Raw genomic sequence first — 23,341 nt, 5'->3', positions numbered from 1 at the left:
GGTGGAATGTAAAAATTGATACAAATGACAACTTGACAAAACAGAAACAGGCTGGCAGACTTCAAAAAGACATTTATGTTTACCAAAGGGGAAAGGTGGGCAGGGGGGATAAATTAGGAGGTTGGCATTAACACACACACACACACACACACACACACACACACACATAAAATAGATCATCAACAGGGACCTACTATACAGAACAGGGAACTCTACTCAGCACTCTGTAATAACCTAAATGGGGAAAGAATTCGAAAAACAATAGACATATGGATATCTATGACTGCATCAAGTTGCTGTACACCTAAAACAAAAACAACATTGTAAATCAAGTCTACTCCAAGTTAAAGTAAAAGTTAAATGAAAAACAACACAAAAAAAAGTAAGGAAAGAAATGCCTACTCTGTTACCCTCAGGCCTAGTGACCTGGGCTGGTGTCACATCCCTGGAGCCTGAGCAGCCTTGGGTCCCATGGCTGGAGTACGCTGGTGCTGAGGGAGCCAGCGGGGAGGACGTGCCAACAAAGGAGCCCTGCCCGGACTCAGAGTGCCCCGTCCCCTCTAGATGGGACTACGATCACCAGATCCAGGCAGGCCCTCCTACACCTAAGCCAAGCCTACTGCACCCCAAAGATGGTGGACCCTCTGGGCTCAAAGAGCGTTAACAAGGGACCTGGTCACCAGGTCCCCTAGTGGTAAGGTCCCCACCTCCAGCCTCCTTCCTTAGAGTAGCCCCATGTACGGACGACAGCACCCTCAGCAGAGTGGTTATGCAGGGATTGGCATCTGCCAGGGTAAGGGGGAAAAAGGAATGAGGCACAAGCCCTTGAGTCCTTGTGCTGGCACACTCCCCTCTCTTTTACAAGCCAGGAACACAACTTTCCCTAAGGCTCTGGTTGCCTGAGTCACCACACTGGAGCATGAAGAAATCCTGCCGCCGTGTGGCCGCTTCCTGTAACAACAGCTATAAACCCGCTGCTGCTGGGCACTTAATGTTCACAAGGCCTGAGGGGCGTTAGGTGATACCTGCCCTCAAGTAACGTGCTGGGGTAGGTCATCGAAGAAGAATTCAAAAATGGGAAGACTTTCCAGAAGCCCATTTCAAGAGATAACTTTTACTCACACTGTTTAAGGGAAAAAAAATAAAAGCACATGAAAAGATGCTCAACGTGGCTAATTATCAGAGAAACGCAAATGAAAATGACAACGAGCTATCACATCGCACCAGTCAGAATGGCCATCATCAAAATGTCTACAAACAGTAAATGTTGGAGAGGGTGTGGAAAAAAGGGAACCCTCCTCGCTGTTGGCGAGAATGGAAATTGGTTAAGAGCCACTGTGAAGAACAGTATGGAGGTTCCTTAAAAAACTAAAACTAGAGCTACCAAATGATCCGGCAACCCCACTCCTGGGAGTATATCCACAGAAAATCCTATTTCAAAAAGACACATGGGGCTTCCCTGGTGGCGCAGTGGTTGAGAGTCCGCCTGCCGATGCAGGGGACACGGGTTCGTGCCCCGGTCTGGGAAGATCCCACATGCCGCGGAGTGGCTGGGCCCGTGAGCCATGGCCGCTGAGCCTGCGTGTCCGGAGCCTGTGCTCCGCAACGGGAGAGGCCACAACAGTGAGAGGCCCGCGTACCGCAAAAAAATTAAAAAAATAAAAAATAACAATATGCTTCCTTGTATCCCATACTATAGTAGGATATTTTTACTCTCCTGTCAAAGATAAACTTTACTTTGACCTGTAGCTGTGCTCTTATCAAGTGTATGTTTCATTGATTCCTAGCATCAGTCCAGTGTGATAACATCAAGCTAAATATCCTCTCAACAAAGGCATTTGACCATGGGAAACAGGATTCTACTTACTAGGTTTATCTTATGAACCTGCAACAGCAGGCTTATAAACTTATAGGAATTAGTTTCCAGCTCTCCAAAAATGTCCATCTACTTTGTATCCACAGGTTTGTTTTGGTAGAGCAGCTGTTTGTCAGTCAGTTACTTTGCATCTGTAAATTCATCAGATGGGCTATCTATGTCTGAAATGTCCATCATTTTTAAACACTCTGAAGCATGTTGGATGTCATCATAAGTTAAACCTCTCTTTCTCAGGGAAAATAGTTTAAAGCACAGAGATAATCTGAAGTTGTAAAATTAAATTCTAAATCAGTTACAGTTTTAATAAATAAATTGGGATTAATGGATACACACTACTATATATAAAATAGATAACCATCTAGATGGACCTACTGTATAGCACAGGGAGCTATGTTCAATATCTTGTAATAACCTATAATGGAAGAGAATCTGAAAAAGAATACAAGTATATATATATCTATATATCTATCTACATATATGTATACGAACCACTTTGATGTACACCTGAAACATTGTAAATCAACTATACTTCAATTAAAAAAAATTTTTTTTTAATTAATTGAGAAAGTCCTGTTTAAACTGGCTACCCTTTTCTGGTGACACTTTTTCGGAGTTCTAAAGCAGTCTTACTTCCAAATATCAAGTCATTTTTTGCTTGTATGAGTTTTTGTTGCAACCTATCCATAACATCTAATGACTCAGATGTACTCAGTTCATCCTTTTTCAGACTTTGTGGCCTCTTCAAAGATCATCAAACAGCTTTGGAGAAAGAGCATATAAATTGTTTTGCTATAATACTTTTCTCCACTCTCATTAATATATTTCCAAATTAAAGAAGGACATTGTTACAAACTGAATGTGCCCCCAACCCCAAAATTCATATGTTGAAGCCCTAACCCCCCAGTGTGGCTGTATTTGGAGATGGAGCCTCTAAGGAAGTAATTAAGATTAAATGAGGTCATAGGTGGGGCCCTGGTCCATTAGGATTAGTGTCTTTATAAGAAAAGACTCCAGAGAGCTTGGTTTCTCTTTCTCTCCACATGCTCACAAAGAAGAGGTCATTTGAGCAGCCGTCTGCAACCCATGGAGAGAGGCTTCACCAGTCACCAACCCTGCTGGCACCTTGATCTTGGACTTCCAGTGTCCAGAACTTTTCTCCACAGTGTGCAGTATGCTCTGTTTGGTTATTCACTGCCCTAATCCAGATGTACACGTCCTTCAATCTGTCATTAAAATAAGTCATTTAGCAATGGAATAGAATAGAGAGCCCAGAAATAAACCCACACACCTATGGTCAATTAATCTTCGATACAGGAGGCAAGAATATAAAAGGGGAAAAAGTCTCTTCAGCAAGTGGTGCTGGGAAAGTTGGACAGCTGCATGTAAATCAATGACATTAGAACACACCCTCACACCATGCACAAAAATAAACTCAAATTGGCTTAAAGGCTTAAACATAAGACACAACACCATGAAACTCCTAGAAGAGAGTATAGGCAAAACATTCTCTGACATAAATCGTACCAATGTTTTCTTAGGTCAGTCTCCCAAGGCAATAGAAATAAAAACAAACATAAAAAAAATGGGACCTGGGCTTCCCTGGTGGTGCAGTGGTTGAGGGTCCGCCTGCCGGTGCAGGGGACACGGGTTCGTGTCCGGTCCGGGAAGATCCCACATGCCGCAGAGCGGCTGGGCCCGTGAGCCATGGCTGCTGAGCCTGCGCGTCCGGAGCCTGTGCTCCACAACGGGAGAGGGCACAACAGTGAGAAGCCCGCATACCACAAAAAAAAAAAAAAAAAGGACCTAATCAAACTTACAAGCTTTTGCACAACAAAGGAAACCAATGAAATGACAACATATGGAATAGGAGAAAATATTTGCAAATGATGCAACTGACAAGAGCTTAATCTCTAAAATATACAAACAGCTCATACAACTCAAAAAAAAAAAACCCAAAAAAACCCAACCCAACCGAAAAATGGGCAGAAGGGGCAGAAGACATTAATCGACATTTCTCCAGAGAAGACATACAGATGGCCAGTGCACACAGGAAAAGAGGCTCCACGTCATTCATTATTACAAAGTCTACAAATAACAAATGCTGGAAAGGGCGTGGAGAAAAGGGAACCCTCCTACACTGTTGGTGGGAATGTGAGTTGGTGCAGCCACTATGAAAAACAGTATGGAGGTTCCTCGGAAAACTCAAAATGGAATTACCATCTGATCCAGCAATCCCACTCCTGGGCATGTACCTGGACAAAACTCTAATTCAAAGAGATACATGCATCCCTATGTTCACAGCAGCACTATTCACAATAGCCAAGACATGGAAACAACCTAAATGTCCATCAACAGATGAATGGATAAAGAAGATGTGGTACATATATACAATGGAATACTACTCCGCCATAAAAAAGAAAGAAAGAATGCCATTTGCAGCAACATGGATACAACTAGTTATTATCATACTAAGAAAGAGAAAGACAAACACCATATGATATCACTTATATGTGGAATCTAAAATATGCCACAAATGAACCTATCTACAAAATAGAAATAGACTCACAGACATAGAGAACAGACTTGTGGTTGCCAAGGGGGAAGAGGAGAGGGAGAGGGATGGACTGGGAGTTAGTAGATGCAAACTATTACATCTAGAATGGATAAACAACAAGGTCCTCTTGTATAGCATAGGGAACTATATCCAATCTACTGGGATAAACCATAATGGGAAAGAATATAAAAAAAGAGAATGTATGTATGTGTATAACTGAGTCACTTTGCTGAACAGCAGAGACTGGCACAACATCGTAAATCAACTATATTTCAATAAAAAAATGAGTCATTTAGCCTTCTTTTTCAGTGATGTCTGTGTCATACTGGCACTGGTAGGATAATCATTCTTGTTTTCATTATCTGAACTCTTAGAAAACATGGTCATGATATTCAGTGTCAAAAATTAAACTAGCACTATCTCAATACAAAGTCCAATAGTTAATCCACAAGCAAAATGAAAAATAGACTGTTAGTGCTCATGATTACAACACACTTAAGGTGGACATTTAAGACACATCATTTGGAGTGACGTTACAATGAATGCTCCAGTTTTGTGAACCATAAATCATGGTTGCCTGCATCAATGGTAAGGGAAAAAAATAAGCAACAGCAACTACAGAAGGCAGATAATCTATGCCATATCCATCTGACACTAAAAATCGTATTGATTTCAGCCCCTATTTTTCAGGTAGCCTTGTGGGGTTCTATATTCTCCCCCAGACTTCTGCATCCATCACCCAAAACTGGGACTTTTTGTGTCCTGAGGAGGGGTTTCCTGGGATGCTAAACTTTCAGTGCTAAAACTGGGACAGTAGTGAGCAAACCAGGGGGTTAGTCACCCTTGCCTAAAGGAAGCTCGGAGTCTATATCAGTTATATCAATTTCCAGAATGGATGGATTCAATGAGTAATTAGCTACACTTACTGAGCATCCACAATGATCAGGTATATAGTGCAAGGTTTCTTCATGCGCATTTAATTTCTTTAAAAATATTTATAATGGCCCCACAAGTAGATGTTATAGTCTCCATTTTATAGATGGAAAAAGTAAGCCTCAAAATCTAGGCTGCACCACTCATGGAATTGGGGAAAAGTGTAAAATGGATTTTTGTCCTTGCCTTGGCTAGAGAGGAACCATATCTGAGTAAACTAAGGGTCAGACACACTGTCAAAGAGGAGAAAATTCAGTAACTCTAAGAGAAAGACAACAAATTATAGAGGGGTGAGTTAGGGCCTGCCAGTCCCACTGCCCTTTGCGCCCTCCAGGTGGCTCCCTTTGTTTCTGGAACATTAGGACCTTGTTTTATTAAGAGGTGCATCCCTTATGCAGTAATTCTTAAACTTTGTCTCTAATGGCAGGTCAGAGAAAATTTAGACTCAAGGCACATGACCAGGGATGAGGCTGTAAACCACCTTATGGTCAGCATGTACTTTAACATTAAAATAATTAAATCATTATTAAAATGTTTAAATACACTTTGACTTTGTATTTCAAAATCCTTGTCTGAAATTACTGCTCCAGAAAGCAGTAACTATGGGCAAGCTAATTAACATTTATATTCCTTATAAAAGCAAATATAATATGATGCCTTCCCTCTCTATTCCACAGTCTCTGAGAATTGAGAAGAAATAATTTACATAAGACATATTCTTTAAGCTTATTACTATTTGGGGAGTCAAGGCTCCATGCTTCTGTCACGGCTGCATTTTTTTTTTCTGAAATTCTACCACTAGTTCTCACCTGTAAAACAGTCACAGCTCAGCCAAGCAGGACATACCACATTTAAAGGCTAGTTCCCTGGTCCAGACCAAAGAGTTAAGATAATCAGTATCTCATTTTCAAACTTATTTATCTTGTGTTCCAAGTGTAGGCAACAAGGTAAGTATTGGCTATTTCAGATTTATTATCTTATCACCACAGATCTGAGCAACACTGTAATAAAGAGTATAACTTCATTACTGATATTTGATCACTAACAGCTTTCAAGCCTCTTTTCCCCCTCTTCTCCTATTGCCCCACACCTGGACAGGCCTGTAAGAAACCCTGCGGGCTCCCTCTCCTGGTGCCAGTGGAAGTTCAAACCATGCCAGCCCCTGCAGGCACAGTTAGAACCCTCACCCCAACGCTACTACCTACACAAAAAGAATATCCAAATGGCCAATAAGGATATGAACAAGGTACTCAACATCATTAGTCATTAGGGAAATATAATTAAAACCATAACATGTTACATCTATACTAACACCAGAATGGCTAATATTAAAAAGACTACCCAGGGGCTTCCCTGGTGGTCCAGTGGTTGAGAGTCCGCCTGCCGATGCAGAGGGCATGGGTTCAATCCATGTTCGGGGAACTAGAAAAGACTATGAAGGAGGAGGTTGCAGAGTATCTAAGACTCTCATACACTGCTGGAAGCAGGATACTTCATTACAACTATTTTGTAAAACTTTTGGCAGTATCTGTCTAAGCCAAGCATATGCCTAACCTGTATGATGTAGCAATTCCACTCATATAATAATTAATTAATATAAAATTATATCAATGTATCTATCTACCTATAGATATTCAAGAGATATACATGAATAGGTCAGTCAAAAGGCATGTAAAAGAACGTTCATAGTATTTACAAAAGCCCCAAATCTGAAGCCACCCAAATATCCATCAACCAGTGGTATATTCAGTCGATGGAATAGTACTCAGCAATTTTAAAAAGCCTCTGCTACACGTAACAACATGGATAAACCTCACAGACAAAATGTGGTAAAAGCATCTAAACATAAAAGAGCAGATACTAAATTATTTTCTTTGTCATCTACACTAACCTATAGTAAGAGAAATCATTACAGTGGTTGACCCTTGGGAGGAGGCTGACTGGCAGAAGACGTGAGGAAGCCGTCTGGGCTATCTTGATCTGGGTAGGGGGCACGATACACCTCACTGTTTGCCTCCACTGGAGCCTACCTTGCTATTCTCAAGCGTGCCTTTCCTTACTTAGCAATATCTTGTGGCCGTTCCCGTGTCAATAAAAGTAGCTCTCTTTCATCAACTTTGAGTTGCTGTCACCTCTTTTTATTAAACATACTTTCAGGAATCTTGTCTCCTTAAGCAAGTTACAAATGCTACAAGGGCAGGGGCTCTATCTTGCAAATCACATGAAGAAAGAGAATTTGGAGCTGCGGAGAGAGACAGACCTGGTTTTAAAACCGAATTTCACCACTTTGGGCTGTATAACCTTGGACAAATAATGTACCCATCCAGCCTCAGTTTCCTCATCTATAAAATGGGGGTATAATGCCTACCTCATGAAGTTTATTAGAAAGTTTTACATAGACAATGAATGGAAGGAACTTAATACCTAATGGGTGCTCATCAAACGACAGCTGTCTTCTCTTCCAGCCTCATCAAGGCCTTGCTCACAGAGCCCTCAGAAAAGCTATGATGATTCTCTTACCTCGTTCCTGGAACCAAGCAGCAGTCTAGAGACTAAGGGCAGGGCAGCATCAGCTCAGCGTGCTTCCTAATGCCAATCGCTCCTTCTCAAGGTCAGGAGACACTGTCCAGCTGATCACACCATTTAAGACCTGAGGATGAATTCCGAGAACGCATAGTAATGTGTATCCTGAATTGCTCTCCCCAGTCACAGACAGCAATCCCCTCAGAAGGCATAAAAATGAGGAAGTGTGCTGAACTTCAAGGCTGGCAGGTGGGGTTTGACAGAGACCACCTAGGCTAGTCCCAGAATCAGGAGTATAAGAGAAATGTGTTAAATAATGAGGATTTGAAGAAGTAAATAGCACCCCTGCGTGGCCAACATTCCATATGGAAGCTGTTCTGTGCTTTGATTCAGCCTGGGGTTTTTCCTAACTGCTGTATCATGTCCTGGCTTCACAAGGGTGGAGAGAGAACTAAGACACATTCAGGAAAATGAGTACAGTTGTTCCCATAATCTGTTCCTCACCAAGATCTGTGGCTCTGAGCCCACTGTGCCTCTAGAGCCTCCTAGCTTCATAACAGGCATTAATTCAACAACCTCTTGCCATAGGCATTGTACAGATCTTAACCTGAGCAAGCCCCACCTCACTCCTTTTTTTTTTTTTTTTTTTGCGGTACGCGGGCCTCTCACTGTTGTGGCCTCTCCCGTTGCTGAGCACAGGCTCCGGACGCGCAGGCTCAGTGGCCATGGCTCACGGGCCTAGCCACTCCGCGGCATGTGGGATCTTCCCAGACCGGGGCACGAACCCGTGTCCCCTGCATCGGCAGGCGGACTCTCAACCACTGCGCCACCAGGGAAGGCCCTTTTTAAAAAATAAAAATAAATTTATTTATGGCCGCGCTGGGTCTTTGTTGCTGCGCGTGGGCTTTCTCTAGTTGCAGCGAGCGGGGGCTACTCTTCATTGCGGTGCGCGGGCTTCTCACTGCAGTGGCCTCTCTTGTTGTGGAGCACAGGCTCTAGGCGTGCAGGCTTCAGCAGTCGTGGCACGCAGGCTCAGTAGTTGTGGCTCGTGGGCTCAGTAGTTGTGGCTTGAGGGCTCTAGAGCGCAGGCTCAGTAGTTGTGGCACACGGACTGAGTTGCTCCGCAGCATGTTGGATCTTCCTGGACCAGGGCTCGAACCTGTGTCCCCTGCAACGGCAGGCGGATTCTTAACCACTGCACCACCAGGGAAGTCCCCCACCCCACTCCTATATTCTGCTCTCTGATCTTTCAATGTGGGTGGGATTCATGAAACTGTATTTCTTGCCAGACTCCTGCCTTCCACTGTATATGGCTGTCTATCTTCTCGTAGGTTTCCTAAGCAATATGAGGACAGATGCCAGGACTAACTTATTCACAAATGTAATCTTGGCACCTATCACGATGCTTGGCACAAAGAATGAGCTTAATAAATGTCTGCCGAATAAATGAATGTTGACGTGCTTGAACTGTCCAATATATGCTGTAACTACTGATTGCAGAAATCATTTCACTCACTCACTTGATCCAAGATTTATTAAGTATCTCCTATGTGCCATGAACTGTATAAGGTGCCAGGGTGACAAAGATGACTAGAACATTATCCTCTGCCCACAAGGATCTCCAGGTGGGAGAGAGAAGGTGTGGAAGTGAATAATATGACCAGAGCTACCACAAAGGAATGAGCAGGCTGCTTGACACCTGCCTGAATAGGTGGGCTAAGGCTTCTGAGCCAGCTGACTGTTTGGGATGAGTAGCAGCTCTCTAAGTAGGCAACTCGGGAAGGGGAGGCGTTCTACTCAAAGGGAACGGGATGCTGTGCATGAGGCTGGGTCAGGGTCACTTTGCATTGGCCAAAACAAGTCTCATGGCCAAGCCTGACTTCAACAGAGTGTGAAGAGTAACCCTCCCGGGAGGCGCACTGCGAAGACGCAGCTGGTCGGCTCCTTTCCCCCTGGCGCTTCTGCCCAGCTCTGGCGGACAAGTCTCGACCTCGTGCGCGCCCCTCCCCCCCGGGACCGCTCCCTCCCCCTTCTCGACGTAGTCGAAGATAAACAATAGTTGGCCGGCGAGCGCAGAGTGTGCATCCCGCTGCCGCATTCGGCGGGCTGCGTGGGACCGGCGGGATCTCGGCCAGCCTGCCATGGCGGGGCTGTACTCCCTGGGAGTGAGCGTCTTCTCAGACCAGGGCGGGAGGAAGCACATGGAGGACGTTACTCAGATCGTGGTGGAGCCCGAGCCCACGGCTGAAGAAGAACCCTCGCCGCGGCGGTCTCTCTCTCAGCCGTTGCCTCCGCAGCGGTCACCGCTGGCTTTTCCTGGCGGCGAAATCTCGGGGAAAGGCCCGGCGGTGGCAGCCCGAGAGGCTTGCGACGCGCCGCCGGACGCCGGGGCCTCGCCGGCTCCCGGCTGCTGCTGTCGCCGTCGTTCCTCAGTGGCCTTTTTCGCCGTGTGCGACGGGCACGGCGGGCGGGAGGCGGCACAGTTTGCCCGGGAGCACTTGTGGGGTTTCATCAAGAAGCAGAAGGGCTTCACCTCTTCCGAGCCGGCGAAGGTGTGCGCTGCCATCCGCAAAGGCTTCCTCGCTTGTCATCTCGCCATGTGGAAGAAACTGGCAGAATGGCCAAAGACTATGAAAGGTCTTCCCAGCACGTCAGGGACAACTGCCAGTGTGGTCATCATACGGGGCCTGAAGATGTATGTAGCTCATGTGGGTGACTCAGGGGTGGTTCTTGGAATTCAGGATGACCCAAAGGATGATTTTGTCAGAGCGGTGGAGGTGACACAGGACCATAAGCCAGAACTTCCCAAGGAAAGAGAACGAATTGAAGCACTTGGGGGGAGCGTGATGAACAAGTCTGGGGTGAATCGTGTAGTTTGGAAACGACCTCGGCTCACTCACAGTGGACCTGTGAGAAGGAGCACAGTCATTGACCAGATTCCATTTCTGGCAGTAGCAAGAGCACTTGGTGATTTCTGGAGCTATGATTTCTTCAGTGGTGAGTTTGTGGTGTCACCTGAACCAGACACAAGTGTCCACACTCTTGATCCCCAGAAGCACAAGTATATTATCTTGGGGAGTGATGGTCTTTGGAATATGATTCCACCTCAAGATGCCATCTCAATGTGCCAGGACCAAGAGGAGATAAAATACCTGATGGGTGAGCATGGACAGTCTTGTGCCAAAATGCTTGTGAATCGAGCTCTAGGCCGCTGGAGGCAGTGTAGGCTTCGAGCGGATAATACTAGTGCCATAGTAATCTGCATCTCTCCAGGAGTGGGCACTCAGGGAGATTTCACCAATGGAGACGAGCTCTACCTGAACCTGACTGATAGCCCTTCCTATAATAGTCAAGAAACCTGCGTGATGACTCCTTCTCCATGTTCTACACCACCAGTCAAGTCACTGGAGGAGGACCCATGGCCAAGGCTGAACTCTAAGGACCACATACCTGCTCTTGTTCGTAGTAATGCCTTCTCAGAGAATTATTTAGAAGTCGCAGCTGAGATAGCTCGAGGGAATGTCCAGGCTGCAGTCATATCCTCAAAAGATCCAGAGCCACTTGAAGAAAATTGCACTAAAGCCCTGACTTTAAGGATACATGCTTCTTTGAATAATAGCCTGTCAGTTGGCCTTGTGCCTACCAATTCAACAAACACCATCATGGACCAAAAAAACTTAGAGATGTCGATCCCAGGTCAAATGAAAGCTCAAGAAGTTGAAAGAACCCCTCCAACAAACTTCAAAAGGACATTAGAAGAATCCAACTCTGGCCCTCTTGTGAAGAAGCATAGACGTTTAAGGTTTAAGTTGAAGCAGCGGTGCTCAGCCTGCAAGCCTCCCCACAAACTCACGGCGAAAGAACTCTGTTAAACTTACCATGTGACGCAGACTTAGGGGCCAGAAGAAAATGGGAAATCCTTTACTTCACCAGCACAGAAAAACTGTTTGTGTTTGCTGAAATATATCTGGAATTTTTTTTTTCCAGACTTCTAAGAGGGCTTTATGAATTTGGTGCCGAAGCTGAACTTTTTTTAAGGGGACAAAATAAAAATAGTATACAGTTTGACTTTTTGGAATTCAACAGTTTTATCCTGGCCTTGTACTTGCTTGTATTATACCTGTGAATTTTGTAGATGTTAGGGTATAAGTTGCTATAAAATGTGTGTAAATTTGTATCCTTCACACAAACTCAGTCTCTTACACTGATACACAGTAAATGTAACAACAGGGCTAAAGGTTTAAAAAAAGATCAAAAGAATCTATTCGATTTTAGAAATACATTTAAACTTTTAAAAATGCTTATTAAGACATTTGTATAAGTCACGTGTGATGAAAGCTACACAACTTTTTAAAGTAAATTATGAAGCAAACTGGAAAAGTGATGTATTTTCATAGTGACCTGTGTTCCACTTAATGTTTCTTAGAGACAACTAGTGTCTTTTAAAAATTATTCTTTATTTCTGATTTCATAATTCAGAACTAAATTTTTCATAGAAGCAGAAGTGTTGAGCCATGCAAAAGCAGCTGGGTTTTAGTCTCCTTGTCCTAATTAAAATACTATGCAGTATCTCTTATTTCTTTCAGTAGCATTTTTTCTAAACATTAATCATCAGATTTGCTCACCAAATCTTTGAAGTAGAAGGAGGTAGGTTTGCCTAAAAAGATGCCCTTCTCAATCATCCTGGACATTCAGTGGCATTAGTGGGTCTTAAAAGTAGTTATATCCTCTTCTAGTGTTTGCATAAAATATGTGAAGTTTTTCTTGCTATGTCAATAACAGATGGTGCTGCTAATTCCCAACATTTCTTAAATTATTTTATATATCCTATGGTTTTCATTGATTATATGGACATGTTTGTTCATCGAACAAAATCAGTGAACTGTTAAAAAAAAAAAAAAAAAAGAATAACCCTCCCACAGAGAGAATAAGTGACTCTTTGGTGAATGACAATATGAGCTCATTGCCCATGTGAGCGGTCCTCCCCACAGACAGTAAACTCCAGGACTGTTTGATACAAGTCAACTTTTCCATTCGAAGATTGACCAGAGGGCTTCCCTGGTGGCGCAGTGGTTGAGAGTCCGCCTGCCGATGCAGGGGACACGGGTTCGTGCCCCGGTCCGGGAAGATCCCACATGCCGCAGAGCGGCTGGGCCCGTGAACCATGGCCGCTGAGCCTGTGCGTCCGGAGCCTGTGCTCCGCAACGGGAGAGGCCACGACAGTGAGAGGCCCGCGTACCGCAAAAAAAATAAAGATCGACCAGAATTCAGGAATTGAGGGGAACCTACAGAGTGTCTCTCACATTTGATGAGGCCAACCCACCAGGTACTGGCTTTATCAGTTTTCTCTTTGACCGAGAAGCCCTGTGATCTGGCCATGTTGTGTGTACTTTCCTTCTTTGTCCCATTCTTCAGAATAGGATAGTCAGAGAGAAGACCTGTCCATCTTTGGCTTTGTTTAATAGAGCTTCTATTACTACTGAGCTATTGCAACAAATACTGACATTCTCATCTGGTCCCTCAACAGTCACTCAGTATGCCCTCCTAGCTCCTCCAAACTCAGGGACATTAATAAAACCTTGCTCAAATCTCCTCTACTTGCTGCCTAAGAAACAGAAACTTTCTCAGAAAAGGCTTTGAGTCATCCCTCACGATCAATTCACATCCATCTACACAAGTCTTTAAGAATGAAGAAAAGTCCTTAAGAATTGAGGCAAAAGGTAGTATTATTTGTTCTCTTCTCTTTTGTATTCTTTTCAGGACAAGATCAGTCACAAGGATGGGGAATTAGAGAGTTGGATGTCTGTGCTCAAATCATCATATTAAGTTAAACATTTCTGAGTGGCATTTTAAAATATAAAATTTGAATTGGTCATACCATATCCCTATTGCCTACAAGTTGGTAGATGCAGTGGAATTTAGAAGGACGTAACCCACTTTCTAGCAATGTTAACAAATTTTGCTGTGTCAGTTCCCATTGTACTACAACACTCAATAAAGAAAAAATAAACTTCTAATTTTGTTATAATTACACAGGCTTTTCTGAGGTATCAATATGCCTGGAGCAAAAGCTTTATTAAAGTCAAATCCAGCAACGTGGTGCTCTCAGGACATTGTTTCAGGTATTATCTCAATAACCCTCCACCTTATAGTGTCCATTTGAGGGCTTCTCATCCATTCCAGTTGCTGGACTGGTGGTTGGTTCTCCTGGCATGGATGGCATGCAATGCAGATTCTATCACAGGGTGGCACAAGACTCAGGTGCCTAATTAGGTACCAGCATATTCTTGGCATTGGAAATATACTGAGGCATAGCCACTTCTCCTCACTAAACACTGTATTGCTTAAAATTAATTCAATTTTTAGCAAGTCCAAGCAGCTATCAGCTTCTTGTCATACATGCCTATCTCAACAGTTGGCTCTGCTACATAAACGATCAGATCTTCACATACACACTCGTTTAGGTAACATCGATTGCCAGCCAGCATGGTTCTCTAGCCTTCTTCCCCATCGCCAGGCTCTGATAAATTCTAAAGTTGCTTTCCCCAACTTTTCTGTCTTTTGTTCCTATTATTTTCTGTAAGTGTCTGACTCCTCACCAGTAAGGCCTCTGAGTAAGATCTTCAGCTCTGAGTATGGAAGGGAAGACAGAGGCTGCGACTGGCCCTTCCAGGCTCCGTGTATGGAGCCAGGTCACGGGAGGTCTTTCAGCGGCAGGGCCAGGAGTAGTGAAGAGAGAGAAGCCTGGGATACCTACCTCAAGAACCTAGAGTGGGGCACAAAACAGCAATAGGGGTAGATGAAAAACGAAAGTGGTGCAACCATGGTCACACGTGGAGACATACTCACTGAATTTGAATTCAAACCTCTCAGTATACCCCCACGTATTCATGTGTAAAATTCTGACACTAGGACTTCTCTGGTGGCGCAGTGGTTAAGAATCCGCCTGCCAATGCAGGGGACACGGCAAGATCCCACATGCTCCAGAGCAACTAAGCCTGTGCGACACGACTACTGAGTCTGAGCTCTAGAGCCCATGAGCCACAATTACTGAGCCCTCGAGCCACAACTACTGAAGCCTGCGCACCTAGAGCCTGTGCTCCGCAGCAAGAGGAGCCACCGCAATGAGAAGCCTGTGCACCGCAACGAGGAGTAGGCCCCACTCGCCGCAGCTAGAGAAAGCCCACGTGCAGGAACGGAGACCCAACACAGGCTAACTAACTAACTAAATAAATAAATAAACATATTTATTTATTTGTTTATGGGGAAAAAAATTGTGACAATAATAACCCCTTACTACAGAGAGCTATTATACCATTGAGATAAAGAATATAAACTCCACACAATAATACTTGGCTCATGTTAGGTGCTCAAGAAGATGTGGTGTACATATGTATGAAATATGATGCAGCCATTAAAAAAATGAAATAATGCCATCTGCAACAAAATGGATGGATGTAGAGGTGATCAAACTAAGTGAACACAGTCAGACAAAGACAAATATCATAGGATAACACTTATAGGTGGAATGTAAAAATTGATACAAATGACAACTTGACAAAACAGAAACAGGCTGGCAGACTTCAAAAAGACATTTATGTTTACCAAAGGGGAAAGGTGGGCAGGGGGGATAAATTAGGAGGTTGGCATTAACACACACACACACACACACACACACACACACACACACACATAAAATAGATCATCAACAGGGACCTACTATACAGAACAGGGAACTCTACTCAGCACTCTGTAATAACCTAAATGGGGAAAGAATTCGAAAAACAATAGACATATGGATATCTATGACTGCATCAAGTTGCTGTACACCTAAAACAAAAACAACATTGTAAATCAAGTCTACTCCAAGTTAAAGTAAAAGTTAAATGAAAAACAACACAAAAAAAAGTAAGGAAAGAAATGCCTACTCTGTTACCCTCAGGCCTAGTGACCTGGGCTGGTGTCACATCCCTGGAGCCTGAGCAGCCTTGGGTCCCATGGCTGGAGTACGCTGGTGCTGAGGGAGCCAGCGGGGAGGACGTGCCAACAAAGGAGCCCTGCCCGGACTCAGAGTGCCCCGTCCCCTCTAGATGGGACTACGATCACCAGATCCAGGCAGGCCCTCCTACACCTAAGCCAAGCCTACTGCACCCCAAAGATGGTGGACCCTCTGGGCTCAAAGAGCGTTAACAAGGGACCTGGTCGCCAGGTCCCCTAGTGGTAAGGTCCCCACCTCCAGCCTCCTTCCTTAGAGTAGCCCCATGTACGGACGACAGCACCCTCAGCAGAGTGGTTATGCAGGGGTTGGCATCTGCCAGGGTAAGGGGGAAAAAGGAATGAGGCACAAGCCCTTGAGTCCTTGTGCTGGCACACTCCCCTCTCTTTTACAAGCCAGGAACACAACTTTCCCTAAGGCTCTGGTTGCCTGAGTCACCACACTGGAGCATGAAGAAATCCTGCCGCCTTGTGGCCGCTTCCTGTAACAACAGCTATAAACCTGCTGCTGCTGGGTACTTAATGTTCACAAGGCCTGAGGGGCGTTAGGTGATACCTGCCCTCAAGTAACGTGCTGGGGTAGGTCATCGAAGAAGAATTCAAAAATGGGAAGACTTTCCAGAAGCCCATTTCAAGAGATAACTTTTACTCACACTGTTTAAGGGAAAAAAAATAAAAGCACATGAAGAGATGCTCAACGTGGCTAATTATCAGAGAAACGCAAATGAAAATGACAACGAGCTATCACATCGCACCAGTCAGAATGGCCATCATCAAAATGTCTACAAACAATAAATGTTGGAGAGGGTGTGGAAAAAAGGGAACCCTCCTCGCTTTTGGTGAGAATGGAAATTGGTTAAGAGCCACTGTGAAGAACAGTATGGAGGTTCCTTAAAAAACTAAAACTAGAGCTACCAAATGATCCGGCAACCCCACTCCTGGGAGTATATCCACAGAAAATCCTATTTCAAAAAGACACATGGGCTTCCCTGGTGGCGCAGTGGTTGAGAATCCGCCTGCCGATGCAGGGGACACGGGTTCGTGCCCCGGTCTGGGAAGATCCCACATGCCGCGGAGTGGCTGGGCCCGTGAGCCATGGCCGCTGAGCCTGCGTGTCCGGAGCCTGTGCTCCGCAACGGGAGAGGCCACAACAGTGAGAGGCCCGCGTACCGCAAAAAAATTAAAAAAATAAAAAATAACAATATGCTTCCTTGTATCCCATACTATAGTAGGATATTTTTACTCTCCTGTCAAAGATAAACTTTACTTTGACCTGTAGCTGTGCTCTTATCAAGTGTATGTTTCATTGATTCCTAGCATCAGTCCAGTGTGATAACATCAAGCTAAATATCCTCTCAACAAAGGCATTTGACCATGGGAAACAGGATTCTACTTACTAGGTTTATCTTATGAACCTGCAACAGCAGGCTTATAAACTTATAGGAATTAGTTTCCAGCTCTCCAAAAATGTCCATCTACTTTGTATCCACAGGTTTGTTTTGGTAGAGCAGCTGTTTGTCAGTCAGTTACTTTGCATCTGTAAATTCATCAGATGGGCTATCTATGTCTGAAATGTCCATCATTTTTAAACACTCTGAAGCATGTTGGATGTCATCATAAGTTAAACCTCTCTTTCTCAGGGAAAATAGTTTAAAGCACAGAGATAATCTGAAGTTGTAAAATTAAATTCTAAATCAGTTACAGTTTTAATAAATAAGTTGGGATTAATGGATACACACTACTATACATAAAATAGATAACCATCTAGAGGGACCTACTGTATAGCACAGGGAGCTACGTTCAATATCTTGTAATAACCTATAATGGAAGAGAATCTGAAAAAGAATACAAGTATCTATCTATCTATCTATCTATATGTATACGAACCACTTTGATGTACACCTGAAACATTGTAAATCAACTATACTTCAATTAAAAAAAATTTTTTTTTAATTAATTGAGAAAGTCCTGTTTAAACTGGCTACCCTTTTCTGGTGACACTTTTTCGGAGTTCTAAAGCAGTCTTACTTCCAAATATCAAGTCATTTTTTGCTTGTATGAGTTTTTGTTGCAACCTATCCATAACATCTAATGACTCAGATGTACTCAGTTCATCCTTTTTCAGACTTTGTGGCCTCTTCAAAGATCATCAAACAGCTTTGGAGAAAGAGCATATAAATTGTTTTGCTATAATACTTTTCTCCACTCTCATTAATATATTTCCAAATTAAAGAAGGACATTGTTACAAACTGAATGTGCCCCCAACCCCAAAATTCATATGTTGAAGCCCTAACCCCCCAGTGTGGCTGTATTTGGAGATGGAGCCTCTAAGGAAGTAATTAAGATTAAATGAGGTCATAGGTGGGGCCCTGGTCCATTAGGATTAGTGTCTTTATAAGAAAAGACTCCAGAGAGCTTGGTTTCTCTTTCTCTCCACATGCTCACAAAGAAGAGGTCATTTGAGCAGCCGTCTGCAACCCATGGAGAGAGGCCTCACCAGTCACCAACCCTGCTGGCACCTTGATCTTGGACTTCCAGTGTCCAGAACTTTTCTCCACAGTGTGCAGTATGCTCTGTTGGGTTATTCACTGCCCTAATCCAGATGTACACGTCCTTCAATCTGTCATTAAAATAAGTCATTTAGCAATGGAATAGAATAGAGAGCCCAGAAATAAACCCACACACCTACGGTCAATTAATCTTCGATACAGGAGGCAAGAATATAAAAGGGGAAAAAGTCTCTTCAGCAAGTGGTGCTGGGAAAGTTGGACAGCTGCATGTAAATCAATGACATTAGAACACACCCTCACACCATGCACAAAAATAAACTCAAATTGGCTTAAAGACTTAAACATAAGACACAACACCAAGAAACTCCTAGAAGAGAGTATAGGCAAAACATTCTCTGACATAAATCGTACCAATGTTTTCTTAGGTCAGTCTCCCAAGGCAATAGAAATAAAAACAAACATAAAAAAAATGGGACCTGGGCTTCCCTGGTGGTGCAGTGGCTGAGGGTCTGCCTGCCGATGCAGGGGACATGGGTTCGTGTCCGGTCCGGGAAGATCCCACATGCCGCAGAGCGGCTGGGCCCGTGAGCCATGGCTGCTGAGCCTGCGCGTCCGGAGCCTGTGCTCCACAACGGGAGAGGGCACAACAGTGAGAAGCCCGCATACCACACACACACACAAAAAAGGACCTAATCAAACTTACAAGCTTTTGCACAACAAAGGAAACCAATGAAATGACAACATATGGAATAGGAGAAAATATTTGCAAATGATGCAACTGACAAGAGCTTAATCTCTAAAATATACAAACAGCTCATACAACTCAAAAAAAAAAACCCAAAAAAACCCAACCCAACCGAAAAATGGGCAGAAGGGGCAGAAGACATTAATCGACATTTCTCCAGAGAAGACATACAGATGGCCAGTGCACACAGGAAAAGAGGCTACACGTCAGTCATTATTACAAAGTCTACAAATAACAAATGCTGGAAAGGGCGTGGAGAAAAGGGAACCCTCCTACACTGTTGGTGGGAATGTGAGTTGGTGCAGCCACTATGAAAAACAGTATGGAGGTTCCTCGGAAAACTCAAAATGGAATTACCATCTGATCCAGCAATCCCACTCCTGGGCATGTACCTGGACAAAACTCTAATTCAAAGAGATACATGCATCCCTATGTTCACAGCAGCACTATTCACAATAGCCAAGACATGGAAACAACCTAAATGTCCATCAACAGATGAATGGATAAAGAAGATGTGGTACATATATACAATGGAATACTACTCCGCCATAAAAAAGAAAGAAAGAATGCCATTTGCAGCAACATGGATACAACTAGTTATTATCATACTAAGAAAGAGAAAGACAAACACCATATGATATCACTTATATGTGGAATCTAAAATATGCCACAAATGAACCTATCTACAAAATAGAAATAGACTCACAGACATAGAGAACAGACTTGTGGTTGCCAAGGGGGAAGAGGAGAGGGAGAGGGATGGACTGGGAGTTAGTAGATGCAAACTATTACATCTAGAATGGATAAACAACAAGGTCCTCTTGTATAGCATAGGGAACTATATCCAATCTACTGGGATAAACCATAATGGGAAAGAATATAAAAAAAGAGAATGTATGTATGTGTATAACTGAGTCACTTTGCTGAACAGCAGAGACTGGCACAACATCGTAAATCAACTATATTTCAATAAAAAAATGAGTCATTTAGCCTTCTTTTTCAGTGATGTCTGTGTCATACTGGCACTGGTAGGATAATCATTCTTGTTTTCATTATCTGAACTCTTAGAAAACATGGTCATGATATTCAGTGTCAAAAATTAAACTAGCACTATCTCAATACAAAGTCCAATAGTTAATCCACAAGCAAAATGAAAAATAGACTGTTAGTGCTCATGATTACAACACACTTAAGGTGGACATTTAAGACACATCATTTGGAGTGACGTTACAATGAATGCTCCAGTTTTGTGAACCATAAATCATGGTTGCCTGCATCAATGGTAAGGGAAAAAAATAAGCAACAGCAACTACAGAAGGCAGATAATCTATGCCATATCCATCTGACACTAAAAATCGTATTGATTTCAGCCCCTATTTTTCAGGTAGCCTTGTGGGGTTCTATATTCTCCCCCAGACTTCTGCATCCATCACCCAAAACTGGGACTTTTTGTGTCCTGAGGAGGGGTTTCCTGGGATGCTAAACTTTCAGTGCTAAAACTGGGACAGTAGTGAGCAAACCAGGGGGTTAGTCACCCTTGCCTAAAGGAAGCTCGGAGTCTATATCAGTTATATCAATTTCCAGAATGGATGGATTCAATGAGTAATTAGCTACACTTACTGAGCATCCACAATGATCAGGTATATAGTGCAAGGTTTCTTCATGCGCATTTAATTTCTTTAAAAATATTTATAATGGCCCCACAAGTAGATGTTATAGTCTCCATTTTATAGATGGAAAAAGTAAGCCTCAAAATCTAGGCTGCACCACTCATGGAATTGGGGAAAAGTGTAAAATGGATTTTTGTCCTTGCCTTGGCTAGAGAGGAACCATATCTGAGTAAACTAAGGGTCAGACACACTGTCAAAGAGGAGAAAATTCAGTAACTCTAAGAGAAAGACAACAAATTATAGAGGGGTGAGTTAGGGCCTGCCAGTCCCACTGCCCTTTGCGCCCTCCAGGTGGCTCCCTTTGTTTCTGGAACATTAGGACCTTGTTTTATTAAGAGGTGCATCCCTTATGCAGTAATTCTTAAACTTTGTCTCTAATGGCAGGTCAGAGAAAATTTAGACTCAAGGCACATGACCAGGGATGAGGCTGTAAACCACCTTATGGTCAGCATGTACTTTAACATTAAAATAATTAAATCATTATTAAAATGTTTAAATACACTTTGACTTTGTATTTCAAAATCCTTGTCTGAAATTACTGCTCCAGAAAGCAGTAACTATGGGCAAGCTAATTAACATTTATATTCCTTATAAAAGCAAATATAATATGATGCCTTCCCTCTCTATTCCACAGTCTCTGAGAATTGAGAAGAAATAATTTACATAAGACATATTCTTTAAGCTTATTACTATTTGGGGAGTCAAGGCTCCATGCTTCTGTCACGGCTGCATTTTTTTTTTCTGAAATTCTACCACTAGTTCTCACCTGTAAAACAGTCACAGCTCAGCCAAGCAGGACATACCACATTTAAAGGCTAGTTCCCTGGTCCAGACCAAAGAGTTAAGATAATCAGTATCTCATTTTCAAACTTATTTATCTTGTGTTCCAAGTGTAGGCAACAAGGTAAGTATTGGCTATTTCAGATTTATTATCTTATCACCACAGATCTGAGCAACACTGTAATAAAGAGTATAACTTCATTACTGATATTTGATCACTAACAGCTTTCAAGCCTCTTTTCCCCCTCTTCTCCTATTGCCCCACACCTGGACAGGCCTGTAAGAAACCCTGCGGGCTCCCTCTCCTGGTGCCAGTGGAAGTTCAAACCATGCCGGCCCCTGCAGGCACAGTTAGAACCCTCACCCCAACGCTACTACCTACACAAAAAGAATATCCAAATGGCCAATAAGGATATGAACAAGGTACTCAACATCATTAGTCATTAGGGAAATATAATTAAAACCATAACATGTTACATCTATACTAACACCAGAATGGCTAATATTAAAAAGACTACCCAGGGGCTTCCCTGGTGGTCCAGTGGTTGAGAGTCCGCCTGCCGATGCAGAGGGCATGGGTTCAATCCATGTTCGGGGAACTAGAAAAGACTATGAAGGAGGAGGTTGCAGAGTATCTAAGACTCTCATACACTGCTGGAAGCAGGATACTTCATTACAACTATTTTGTAAAACTTTTGGCAGTATCTGTCTAAGCCAAGCATATGCCTAACCTGTATGATGTAGCAATTCCACTCATATAATAATTAATTAATATAAAATTATATCAATGTATCTATCTACCTATAGATATTCAAGAGATATACATGAATAGGTCAGTCAAAAGGCATGTAAAAGAACGTTCATAGTATTTACAAAAGCCCCAAATCTGAAGCCACCCAAATATCCATCAACCAGTGGTATATTCAGTCGATGGAATAGTACTCAGCAATTTTAAAAAGCCTCTGCTACACGTAACAACATGGATAAACCTCACAGACAAAATGTGGTAAAAGCATCTAAACATAAAAGAGCAGATACTAAATTATTTTCTTTGTCATCTACACTAACCTATAGTAAGAGAAATCATTACAGTGGTTGACCCTTGGGAGGAGGCTGACTGGCAGAAGACGTGAGGAAGCCGTCTGGGCTATCTTGATCTGGGTAGGGGGCACGATACACCTCACTGTTTGCCTCCACTGGAGCCTACCTTGCTATTCTCAAGCGTGCCTTTCCTTACTTAGCAATATCTTGTGGCCGTTCCCGTGTCAATAAAAGTAGCTCTCTTTCATCAACTTTGAGTTGCTGTCACCTCTTTTTATTAAACATACTTTCAGGAATCTTGTCTCCTTAAGCAAGTTACAAATGCTACAAGGGCAGGGGCTCTATCTTGCAAATCACATGAAGAAAGAGAATTTGGAGCTGCGGAGAGAGACAGACCTGGTTTTAAAACCGAATTTCACCACTTTGGGCTGTATAACCTTGGACAAATAATGTACCCATCCAGCCTCAGTTTCCTCATCTATAAAATGGGGGTATAATGCCTACCTCATGAAGTTTATTAGAAAGTTTTACATAGACAATGAATGGAAGGAACTTAATACCTAATGGGTGCTCATCAAACGACAGCTGTCTTCTCTTCCAGCCTCATCAAGGCCTTGCTCACAGAGCCCTCAGAAAAGCTATGATGATTCTCTTACCTCGTTCCTGGAACCAAGCAGCAGTCTAGAGACTAAGGGCAGGGCAGCATCAGCTCA

At 43.2% G+C, this 23,341-nt stretch overlaps 1 pseudogene across 1 annotated transcript; it reads left to right on the top strand.

The window, feature by feature from the left end:
- Window positions 1-9,895: 9,895 nt before the first annotated feature.
- LOC309813851 (protein phosphatase 1D-like) lies at window positions 9,896-14,012 on the top strand (annotated as a pseudogene). The gene has a single exon. The product of its transcript is annotated as a protein phosphatase 1D-like (transcript).
- Window positions 14,013-23,341: the final 9,329 nt, after the last annotated feature.

Source organism: Mesoplodon mirus (assembly GCF_964341445.2).
Source record: "Mesoplodon mirus genome assembly, chromosome: 12".
NCBI lineage: Eukaryota > Metazoa > Chordata > Mammalia > Artiodactyla > Ziphiidae > Mesoplodon > Mesoplodon mirus.
This window is presented reverse-complemented; position numbering and strand designations above follow the sequence as displayed.